The 12937-nt window shown below is 31.3% G+C and overlaps 1 non-coding gene and 1 pseudogene across 1 annotated transcript; both read left to right on the top strand.

Moving 5' to 3' along the window:
* The first annotated feature begins 654 nt into the window (after positions 1-654).
* On the top strand, positions 655-3072 carry LOC107895485 (uncharacterized; annotated as a pseudogene).
* Positions 3073-3916: 844 nt separating this feature from the next.
* Positions 3917-3990, top strand: TRNAT-AGU (transfer RNA threonine (anticodon AGU)). Its single transcript has one exon. It is a non-coding gene; the product is annotated as a tRNA-Thr (tRNA).
* The last annotated feature ends 8947 nt before the right edge of the window (positions 3991-12937 follow it).

Genomic DNA, 12937 nt, shown 5'->3' with positions numbered 1-12937 from the left:
ATTTCCAACCATTGGGATTGTTGTCGAAGTTAATAGAGTCGTAGGGATGAAATACTAGATCATTAAATCCACCTGCAAGAACGAGTATCGATACTTGCAAACAATGTATCGATAATTTTAACATTTAATGCAAAGTTCAATGACCGTTGGAGCTAAAGATATCGATGCCAATGGGATTTTATCAATACCATATGAAATTTATCGATACTGAATTGATACTTAGTTGAATTGGTTGAAGACAAAATATCAATTTGGTATCAATTTTAGAATGAGTATCGATATTTTGAAAACTATCGATACTTGGCCAAAAAGTATCGATACCCTGAAGTAATACTGACTTGTTTTAAAATAATTTTAACTTGATTAAAAATTGTTAACTCAATTAAAACCATTTTAACTTGATTTTATCATTTTTCCAATTTTGTTCAACTTTAACTTTTATTTAAAAATATTTTAATTTGTTATATCAAAACATATTATCAAGTAAAGCTAGCTGAATAGAGGACTTCTTAACAAAGCTAATGCCTAGAGAGGAGAGGGAACCTTTTGACTTTGTTTGTTAGCATGTACATGAGCACTTGAACGTTGAGCTTCCTACTATATCATCTATAGAAAGGATAGAGCATATCATTGAAGACCCTATGAAGACTCTTAATGCAGGTATGTGCAAGCCTAGCTTTTGTTTATATAACTTTTTTTCTTTTCATTTCTCTAACATATTTTCCTATTTTGTAGAAAGTATGGCTCTTATTAGTGATTCTCATGCCTTAGTCCCATCAGAGCTTTCTCCTGAAGCTTTTATTGTCTTTAGGAAGCTCGTATGGCTCTTATTAGTGATTCCCATGCCTTAGTCCCATCAGAGCTTTCTCCTGAAGCTTTCATTTTCTTCAGGAAGCTCAAGTAAATTCATACATTTGCCTCTTAAGAGAAAGAAAGGGAAACTTCAAGTCATCTTTCGTCAGGAAGCATCATCTTTAAATTTTCCTTTAAGACATGATCATTTATTTGACAGAGAATGAACAGCTGAAGCAAGTTAATTGGAAGCTCTCCCAAGACTTATAGAAGGAAAAAAAAAAGAACTGGAGAAAAGAGCAAGACTACAATAGGAATTAAATTAATATTAGCAACCTTACCCACTTGCAAAAATTTTGTCCTATTCAGACTCGGATTCCTAAATTGTAGGTGAGGATCAAGAAATTAAAGAGCAATCTTAGGAACCTGTAAAATGATTTAGTGGTAAAGGATGTCCAAGCTAAGTTTAACTTGGAATATTTGAAGTTTGATCATTAGGTGGTATTCTACAAGGTTTATACAAAGGGCCAAGAAAGCCTTTGTTAATAACGTACATAATGCGAGGTATGTCCTTGTAGGTAGTATAAAGGTGGCTTATGGTCCCCTTAACTTGCATGGAGTTAGCCTGAGCATGGTGCATTACATCCTTAGATCTTTTGACATCTTTTTTTTTCCTACAAGGATTGAATGGAAAAAACTGCGTAAGGAGATGCAGGCTATAGTTCAAAGGAAGAAGATAGTGGGTGAGTCATCCTCCGCCGAAGAGGGCGACAAATGTGAAGAAGATTAGTACAATTTGTAATTATTAACACTTTGTATTTACACTAGTTAATATTTGTAATAATCCCGGCCAGAAATTCTGCTAGTGCAATCTTCACTAAAATGGTCATAACTTGAGCTACCGAACTCAAAATCGATTGGTTTGAAGTGCGTTTCGAAATTAAGTGATAGATCTTCGAATGCTATGAGACATCTCAACCCAGAAATTCCTGGATCCCATCTAAAAAGCCGTCGCAAGTTGACTGATTTTCCAAACTTGAAAATTGACACCATCGGTGAATGGAATTTAATAAAATTTACCCCATTCGTACATGTATCACAATGTTTTGCTGATTTGCTTTAAACTATATGCTGTTTGGTCCTTAATCTTAGTGACATATAAATAGAGGTTGGAGTGCAAGGTGATGAGCTCTCTTCAGCTGTAAATCATTAATTGAAATGCTAGGCTAATAGAATGTTGTGTTATTTCATTTTATTTTCCATCTTTTCAATAGGAGGCCTGGAGAGGAGATTGATATCTAATCATCGAGGGAAACAAGTAGTGATGGTAGCAACAGTGATTGTTGAATAGGAAGAAGAGCTAACAGTGTTGTCCAAGGGGCTCGGAGCCAGCTGAATTTTGGAGATCAAAATATCCAGAGACTGACTACACTGTCACTTAGTAATAGATCGTTTTGGGGTTCATCAAGTGATGAGTGTGATAGCGGTAACCCTCCTGGTCAGCTTAATTTCGAATATTTAGAACATGATCAACCATTTAGTCGTGAGCCTTTGGTCGACAAGGTATTCCTTTGTCCTTCGTTACATTAGCATTTGCCACTTATTTCCCTAATTACCATGCATCCTGTAGATTTCTGTTCTGGCATCTCGATTTCCGTCACTGAAAACATAAAAGTAGCTGTGATCTATCACCTTCAAGTTGGATTTCAGTGGCATGGTATTTTTTTTCTTTTTTTCATATGGCTCTTGTTAATTGCTATTGTGATTTTAAACTCGGTTATATCTAACAATTTCTTTTTTTAAATCAAGGTTTCCTATATATAGATACCAATGGGTCCAACTCTTCAAAATCTGGATGCCTGCTTTCTAACCTATCACTCTCTGTCTACACCCTCACCAGGTACGCATCTTGCCATCCTTCATATGTGGTTTGCTCCTCTGTATTATTTCTGACCGTCACTTTGTATACTATGTGTTATATATTGGAACAGGTGGCAGCATGGATGGGTTCCGTAGCTTCATGCTCGGGAGTTTCATGGTGCTAAAATGTCCTTAAAGATACCATTGCGTACATTTGGACTTGCTTTTTAGAAGTTCAAAGTTTCATTCTGGAATCCTGATGAAGTCCATAAATCTCAAAAAGGTAATTCCCTTTTACGAGCCGCTGATAGCTGGCTTTGGCTTTTACAAGTGAATCATCCAGGTTTCAGGTTTTTCATTTCCTACAATACATACCGGAGTTGAGCTAAGGTTTAAAGCATAACAAAACTCACCACTTAAACACGGAAGAAAATCACAGTGCCTCAGCAGATAAAGACACTTCCAAACTGCTGTATCGACATTAGCTCTTGAAATTGCATGCATTATTTGTAGTTCTTACTCGTGGTTGTGACTAAAATGCTCTATTATGCACCGATTATGGCCGATACAGGGGGGAAAAAAGGAAATAGTCATGATATTCCATTTCATATGGTGAGCTTCCTAGTGATGCTGATGGCCTTGAAGAGGTAGATGTCAACGGCTAGAGCATCTTAATAACTTTGTTTGATGATGATGCTGAAATATCAGTGACTTTTGTATACACATTAGTCTTCCTGTGTTCCAAAATTGTAAACACACTACTTGTACTAACACTTATTATATATAAAGGTAAAGTTTTAGTGGTATTGACACACGACTCTATTCCACGACACACATATATAGTGTATATAACATATACAAGGAAGGTTTGGATATGAAATCTATCGTTCTGTTCTTTGTTACTATATTTCCGAAAATGTTTAAAAGGAACGAACGGTGGTGAGTAAATCTTGTTTCCCAATCACTTTCAAAACTTTCAACTTCATTTGTTGTTTCATTGTCCTCATACAGTTTTTGAGGAATCACTTGTATTTTATCCCTTTTATATTTGATTTTTTAAGTAAAAGTTATAATTACATAACTATATAATTAAAGACTTAAGTAACAATGAATATCCAAACGTGCGTCGCATACGTAATTAGTTGTACCCAAATTCAATTATGGGATAGTTTTTCCCGCTGTAAAAGACTAACAAAATTTTAATCAATAATTTTCCTAATTTTAACTCACCTAATGTATCATGAGAAAGAAAAAAGTTACAGTTGCTCTTGTAGCTCAGTTGGTTAGAGCACCCGTTTAGTAAGCGGGAGGTCTTGAGTTCAACTCTCAACAAGAGCAATTTTTGTTTTATTTTCTATTTTGAGTTCTTACATGTAATCTACTTCAGTTATGAATCTTTAAATTGTTTTCGATGGAGCTCTCAACGAGGCTCTTGTAGCTCGGTTAGAGCACCCGTTTAGCAAGCGGGAGGTCTTGAGTTCGACTCTCAACAAGAGCACCTAATAGCATGGAGCGCCAAGAGCACATCTGTTTGCGAAAGATCTGCATTGAATGATAACTTTGAGGTCTTCTTTTTTTTTTTCATTTTATGTGAAGGTGCCGCATTTGTTGATTAAATGCATGGGGTGTGCAAACAACTGTTCTTGCCCCCCAACAGATCCCGGATTGCGAATTCAATAATCCGCCCATCCTCTTTGCAAAGTCCACTAGTTTCAATGTCAATAACACAAAACTGGATCCTTCTACAGCAACTCGAAACCGAAGGATTGCTCTTGTCCATCCTAGAATTCATGCTAAAATTGCTTGTTCTTGGCCCACTTGAAGCCTATGTTCCTTCCCTTGTTGAAATCGCTCAAAATCATGTGACCCGAGCACCGTAACCTGAGAAGAAACTCCAGGAGATCGCCTTAGAATGCGATAATTGTTGACAAACAGTTTACATATGGTGATCGGAAGTGCGTTAACGGCTGGATTCTGCATCTAGGAAATTGCAAAAGGCAGCATTCATCATTTGGGGTCGATCAACTGCAATACAATCAAGATGATGGCATAAACTTATATACGCTATTAGAAACAAGTTCATCTTCTTATGTAAGCTTCGTAACACATTGAACATATTCTAACTCCATAACATTATGACACATTATTGAAACAGGTTTGGAGGTTTGCTCTCTGCTTTTATCGTTGAAACGAAACCTCGTAGTTTGCCACTGCCACTTAATAATGAAAATACAATGTCCCAATCCAACAACGTAAGATCAAGGATCCAGCATTCATTTGGACCAAAACTATAGGTGCTACAAGCCTTATTAATAGGTCGGTTGAGCCCAACCAAACTCCCATTCATGTGGATCTAAACCCCAACTTAAGATCGAGTTCACAATCCAACCTTTTTAGGCTTAACATTAACGTTGTTGTTGTCTGAAAAAGTTCATTTTTGTCCACTAAATCCTCATTTTTAGTATTTCAAATTCGATTTTTGATCATCTTTAAAATGAGTTTAAAAAATCTGTGAAAATTGCTGTGAAAATTTTTAAATTTTTTAGATTGTTATGAAAAAAATGCTGTGAGAGGATGATTTATTTAAAAAGGACATCATGTGAAAAAAAAAATCATATTTTTATATTATTTGAAATGGTAATTAAATAAATTAAACTTAGAATATGTAAGCACATCCAAATTTAATAATGGTTTTGAGTGGAAAATTTTACAAATAATTTATATTAAAATTAAGGTAGGGTCTATTTTGCTATTATACTCGTTTGTAATTATAAAGAATTGTAATTTTTTTAAATATGTTTGACTAACAAAATATAATTACATCATAATTCTCTAAGTCGTGTTTGGTAGTACAAATTGTAATTACACCATTACATATTTATTTTTTAAAAAAAATATTAATTACTATAAAAAATTATTAGTATGATAAAATTAATTTCTAAATAGGTAATAAAAATTAAAATCAAATCATCATATGTATTATGTTAGTTTAGAAAAGTAGTTGATAATACAATTACTAATTAAAATAATAAGAAAAATAAACATCATATACAATTTTATCTAATTGTTGTACATATTTGTTGGTTATTCCTTTTTTAATATTTAACATATGCTTATTATCATCTGTTGGTTTTTTTATCGAGTTCATCATCACCTAAATTTGAATTTGTATCATTATGATTATCAAGATCTCATTTTTTCATGTAGTCTTCGAGGTATGATTCTCTCAATTTCCCCTATAATTGAAATTATGAAATATGCAACATGCTAGTATGATCAAACATTATTTTTGTTTTAATTTTATACTAAGAGGATGTCGTTAATATGAGAAATATTTTTTAGAAGAGCAAATGTATTCTCAACCATGTTTCAAATCATTGAATGTCTTAAATTAAAGAGTTTGAGAGTTTTCTATGGTGCTTGTGTTTGGCACCATTCTCTCAAATAGTATTATATGGTGCAAGAAATCATTTTGTATTTGCATAGTTAGCATCGACCTTATAATATTTAAATTCACAATTCAAATAATTTGTAGCTTTAATTATAAACAGCTTATATAAACTTAATTTGGAGAAAGCCTTATAGTAGGTTATATTCATTTTTATAATATGTAAATTTAGTAAAAAAATAATATAAAATTTATAATATAAAACCTTTATAAATAAAGTTTTATAAATTGTCCAATAACTTACATAACACTTTTTATAAATAATATAATTTTTTTGTCGTAACTTTAGAAAGTTATTTTTCATAAATAGGTTATGATAAAAAAAACTATAATATTTTTTATGAACAAATACATTATTTTTATAATATATAATGGACACATAAATAAGTTATGTTCATACTTCTTGGTCATAAAATTTGATAAATAAATATATTATAACACTTTTATAACATATAAATTATTTTTTATAATAAACTTTTTAATCATAACTTCAAATTTTTTAGGGTTTAAATAATATAATTTTTTCGGATTTATAATATAAGTAATTTTTTGTCATAATCATCCCAAACACCCATATGTGTTTATGCTTATAATATAATTTTTATAAATTGTATACAGATATCTTTTAAAAATTAAATTTGGGTGTAATTACCTACGTAATTAATCAAATTTTCACCTTCCCCTAAGAATTAGAAGTGCAGTTGAGGTGCTCCAATTAAACCCAATTCGGTAGGACCTGTCAATTATAATGGTCACTCAAACATGTCATCCTTATGCAATTACAAACAATTACGCCCAAATCCAATTATTAGGTGGCATTTGTTGGTGTAAAAATTTTATGTAACAAATTTATAAATAATTGATATTAAAATTAAGGTAATGTTTTGAAAGCCACCTATTAATTAGATTTGAGTGTAATTGATTGTAATTACACTGAGGTGGCATATTTCTGTAACCATTGTATTTTATGAGTCTCATTGAATTTAGTGTAACTGGAGAACCCCAATTGCGTTATTAAAAAATTGTGTGAAAATTAGAATAATTACATGAATAACTACATCAAAATTCAATTGTGCAATGATTTTCCAAATACTCATACATTATTTAACTTTAAAAAATTATTTTTTATAAAACTTTAAGTTATAAAAATATATGTATTATAAACAAAAACATATGAGTTTTGGGATGTTTATTGCTAAAAAATTTTAAAATTATATTATTAACCTTAAAAAATTATGACGGATTATTATTTGATCCACAACTTATAGAGTTTTTTAAGTTACACAAGTGGGTTGATAGTATGACAAGTGTCAAATTTTTTTTAATTTTTTACTACACTTTATAAGATACTTGTTACACCCTAAACCTGCTTATGGAGTATAAAAAGCTTCGCAAGCGATGTATAGGATAGTTTTTCAAAAAATAATGTGTATTTATAAAGTTATAACAAAAAATTTAAATTATTTAAATTCTCAAAAAATCCTAAATTTATTGTCAAAATATATATTGTAAAAATAATTCACATGTTATAAAAGTGTTATAATATACTTATTCACGTGTTCATGCTATATATTATAATATATATATATATATTTATAAAAAAATTATAATTTTTTGCCATATTTTGTTTGTAAAAAGTAATTTTCTAAATTTAGGGTAAAAAATCATATTATTTATAAGAAGTGTTAGAAAAGTTATTGTACACTTTATAAAACTTTTTTTATAATGGGTTATATACTATAAATTTATATCTTTTAACCTAATTTACTTATTATAAAAATGGCTATAATAAGTCTTTCTCCAAATTAAGTTTATATAAATTTTTATAATCAAAGCTATAGGTTGTTTGCATTGTGAACCTAAATATAATGTTTTAGATGATAGTTATGTAAATATAAAGAGTTTTTTTTGCACCATAGTGTGGGGTATGATACCATTTAAGATAATGGATTTAGACGCAAGCATCAGAAATAGCTTGCGAACTCTTTAACTTGAGACATTCAAACTTTCAAAATGTGGCTTAAAGGACATTTGTTGTTTTTAAAAATATATCATATTAATAAGACCACCTTAGCATAGAAAAAATAAGGTTGGATCGTACTTGAAAGATCTAAAATGATAATTGCAAGTAAACTGAGTAGTGCTAGAAGCAATGCTTAAGAGTAGTGCCAATTGCTTCAAGCACTAGTGAAGAACAAAGCAGAAAAACAATGAACACTCAATATGTTTATGCAATTGGTTTTCCAGCAAGTTTTTACCTAGAGAGATAATCCATTATCTTAACACCTCATACGGCAAGTGATTACAAGTACTAACACTCACCAAATTAGCAACCTCACTTTTACGTCTAAGATCTAAATCACTCTACTGTAAGTTTCCCTAAAAGATAAAAACAAAGTGACTCACTTGATTACCAACAAAATGCACTCTAAAAAACAAGTTCTAAAAAAAATAAGTGCTAAAATTCTCCACACATTTTACCTACAAAAACCTTTCAATATATAAGAGTTTAAGGCATGTTAACATAAAATAGCAAGATAATCAACATATAAAATATCTTCAATAAGTTTAGGATCAGGATATGTTACCAAGTTACCTAGTCTAATCCAATCTTATCAAAATATGGAAATTGATTTGCTTAATCAAATCCAAACCAATGTTCAAGATATATTCCTATAATAGTTTGGACATCATAGATGAGCTTTCATACCTCCACATAATCAATAAAGATTACAACCCAAAGATTTGTTAATAAAAATTGCCAAGTGCATATAAGGTAAGTTATGAGGCTGAGCAGCAGTGGTAGACAATAGTGGGCACTAGTCGTGGCACTGCTCTAAGCACTCCTCTCATAACTGTTTCAATAATAAAACCTCTATTAAGGTTAAACAAACCTACCATATTAAAATCATGGATTCAACTTCACTAAGCAAACTTCAATCCATCAAGATCTGTCCAAAGCTCAACAAAATAATTACCCTTCATAAGGATACAAAGGATCATAAAGTCAACCCATATTTTTTTGGAAGAGTCCTTAAAAATAGCATTGTTTGATTCAATCTCTTCTCTAATAATAAATACAAAAGTATCTGCACAAAATGTTCAAAAAGATGGAAGCAAATTATGAGTTTGAGTAGTGCCAGACAATAGTGGGCACTGATCCTTAGCATTCCTCATAAATTGCCTCAATAGTACTAGCATATTGTACACTTCATAACTTCATTCGTAGGTAGAATTTGGATGATTCATACTTTGAAGAGTATATTAAAAAAGATTCAGATTCAAATGATGATAAGAAGTACCCGTTAAAAGCTAAAGAGGGAATAACCAACAAATATGGAATGCTAGAACAATTAGATAAAATTGCATATACTGCTTATTGTTCTTATTATTGTTATTAGTAATCATATTATCAACTACTTTCTTTGACTAACATATTACATATGATGATTTGATTTCAATTTTTTTACTCATTTAGAATAATTTTTTATCATACTGATATTTTTTTAAATATAAATTACGAAACTTTATGATTACAATTTGTACTACCCAACATGATATAGGAAGTATGATGTAATTACACTTTATCAATCAAACACGTCTAGAGAATTATAATTCTTTATATTTACAAGAAAATGTAATTACTAGGTAGTAATTACACTTTCATCCAATTCTTCTGTGCTATCTAAACATTCCTTGAATATGGGTTTGGTTGGAATGATAAAGTTGAGATAGTAAATGTCTTGGGCTCAAATCTCATTTTATGTATGTATTTTTTAAACTTTGAATGAAAATATAAAAAGATAAAAATATCTTCAAAATTGTTATGAATATCTTATTAAGTGGATGTCCATTATGATCAAGATAAAGTTTTGGTGTACTTTAAATTCTAATAGTTATTAGAATTAGATCTCTAATTCTTCTCTACTTCTTCTATACTTCTTATGCCTATAAATAGAGAATATGATGAAGCATTGTAATCACTCCTTTTGATCAATAAAGTACATTCTCTATTGCTTTCATATTTTCTTTGTTCTTTATTATCCCTGTAACATCCCTAACCCGTATCTGTTGCCAGAATAGGGTTACGAGGCATTACCGATTAAATCACATCAATATTACATACTTTAAACATTCATAGTCATAATTATGTAGAACACAATCATATTGTCCCTTACGAGGCTCTTCAAGGCCTTAGAACATTCTTAGAAGTGGTTTGGGACTAAACCGATAACATTTGCAAACTTTGAAAAACTTATAAAATTTTCAAGCATTCAAAGGTCACAACCCGTGTGAACAAGCCGAATGCCACACACGGCCACCAGACACGCCTGTGCCACAGGCTGTATGAAAGCAGGGCATAGATATTGCCTTGCACCATACGGCCGAAGACTTGCCCGTGTGCCATAACCGTGAGAAAACTAGAAGAGTTACTGACTTGGGTCACATGGCCGGCCACATACCCATGTGCCAGCCCATGTCCCACACATGGCCAATAGACATGCCCGTGTGTCTAGATCGTGTCAAACCTTTAAGGTATACTGGCTTAAATTCGAAGGGTACCCCAGAGGACGCACGGCCATGCAGCATGACCGTGTGTAGCACACGGCTGAGACACACACCCATGTCTCTACCCGTGTGGACAAAAATAGGCTATTTGCAAAGCCAATTTGCCACCCTTTCCTCATGTACCATTTCAATACATTAATAGGCAACCAAAACATGCTATTTCATACACATTTCATGCCATTTATACATCATCCTTTTCACTACTCAATTCCACAACCAAAATCATGCCAAATAAAATTGATACTTTAACTAATATCCACATTTAGACATAACCTTTAACTAATATCCACATTTACACATAACCCAAATCATCTAGCATTTAGTAAACCAAAATAGCATCCAAACATTATCTTAAATTATACCAAAACTTACCATTTCTCAAACCATAACACATTATTAACAAATTACTAAATACTGAATCATCAACCCATCAAAATAACCATATCATGTCTACCAAAACATAACGCATCATAAATACCTCACATATCACATATTAACTCATAACATAAGTCAAATTCAACTTTATCAACAACACCATTTACAAGCCAACTCACATGGCTAAATTCAAAGTTCAAAACATACCAAAATGACACTAGCTTATACATGTCATATACCATATATACAAAACTTCAAAAGTACCAACAAGTTGATCGATAGTGTGACGACGTTCCTCGATGATTTCCCGAGTCTGAGAGCTTCGATAATCTATAAAATAGTGAAAAATAAACATGGTAAACTTTAAAATCTTAGTAACCCATATACAAATAAAGTCATCATATGAATATTTGCATATCAATTTAAATATGCTAAGTATAGCTAATCACATTCAAGTTCACAAACCTTTCTCATTGTACACATATTCAATATCATAATTGAATTCATCAAATACTTCCATTTTCAATACTCGTATGAATCTCGTACGTACCTGAATCATTTAACTCATTCACACATTCTTTCTCAACTTGACTTTGCCCATTGAACCATTCAAAATCGTTAAGGAAACTCGAAAATCACATAAAGCTCATACAATGCCATATCCCAGATGTGGTCTTACATGCTATCACATATCGATGTCACTGACCCAGATAGGGTCTTACATGAAATCAAATACGATGTCAATGTCCCAGACATGGTCTTACACGTAATCGCAATACAATGCAAATGTCTCAGACATGGTCTTACATGTAATCACATCTCGGTAACCTAATGTCATGACAGTCGTTCCTATACTATTCCTAAGGTTTGTACGGGACTTTCAGAGGTCGTAACTTTGTCGATACTTGCTCGTAGTTGCTCGTTCAACATTCATAACAATTACATGACAATTAAACATGCATAATTCAATTTAAAGATATTTACTTGCATATGAACTTACCTTGTATTGAGAATAAACGGACTGGATCGACTATTCGACAACTTTCGATTTCCTCTGATCTAAATCCGATTTCTTTCTTTTAGGATCTATATGAATTCAAAATTAACTTATTTATTCATAAACACATTCAATTTAGTCCACAAACACATATAAAAGACAATTTGCACTTTTTCCCTAAACTTTCACATTTCTTACAATTTAGTCCTCAATTCATAAAAACACAAATTACACAATTTCTTTCAAAATTAATGCTAGCTGAATTATTCATATACTCCTAGTAGCCCATTATTTTTATTTATTTCACATTTCAACCCTTTAATTTACAAATTTCACAATTTAATCCTTATTTGACATTTTTGTCAAAAATCACTTTACAAAACATTAAAATCTATCAACAATTATTCATTTCCCATCATTAAGATTCAAAAAAATCAAGCTATCATCAATAGAAACTCACAAATTCATAAATCAATTCTAAAATTAAGGCATGGGCTAGCTAGAACTCAAAGCAACGATCACAAAAATATAGAAATCATTAAAAACCGAGCTCAAAACATACCTTAATCAAGCCAAGAATGTGTCAAACCCTAATTTTCTCCCATGGTTTCTTTCTCTTTTAATTTTTGGTGAAGATGATGATAATTTAGGCTTATTTTAACTTTGTTTTATTTATTATAACCTTTTTAACCAAATTACTAAATTAACCTTATTATAAAACATTTAATATCATCCATTTAATGCCCATTTATGTCCATTTCCACTATCCATGGTCTAATAACATCATAAGGACCTCACATTTAATCAACCATAGCAATTAAACACATTTAACATATAGAATGCCACTTTTGTATTTTACGTGATTTAGTCTTTTTTTCTCAAATTGAGCTATTAAA

This window comes from Gossypium hirsutum, chromosome A10 (assembly GCF_007990345.1).
Source record: "Gossypium hirsutum isolate 1008001.06 chromosome A10, Gossypium_hirsutum_v2.1, whole genome shotgun sequence".
In the NCBI taxonomy this organism is placed as follows: domain Eukaryota; kingdom Viridiplantae; phylum Streptophyta; class Magnoliopsida; order Malvales; family Malvaceae; genus Gossypium; species Gossypium hirsutum.
Note: the sequence above shows the minus strand (reverse complement) of the source record. Positions and strands in the feature narration are given on the sequence as shown.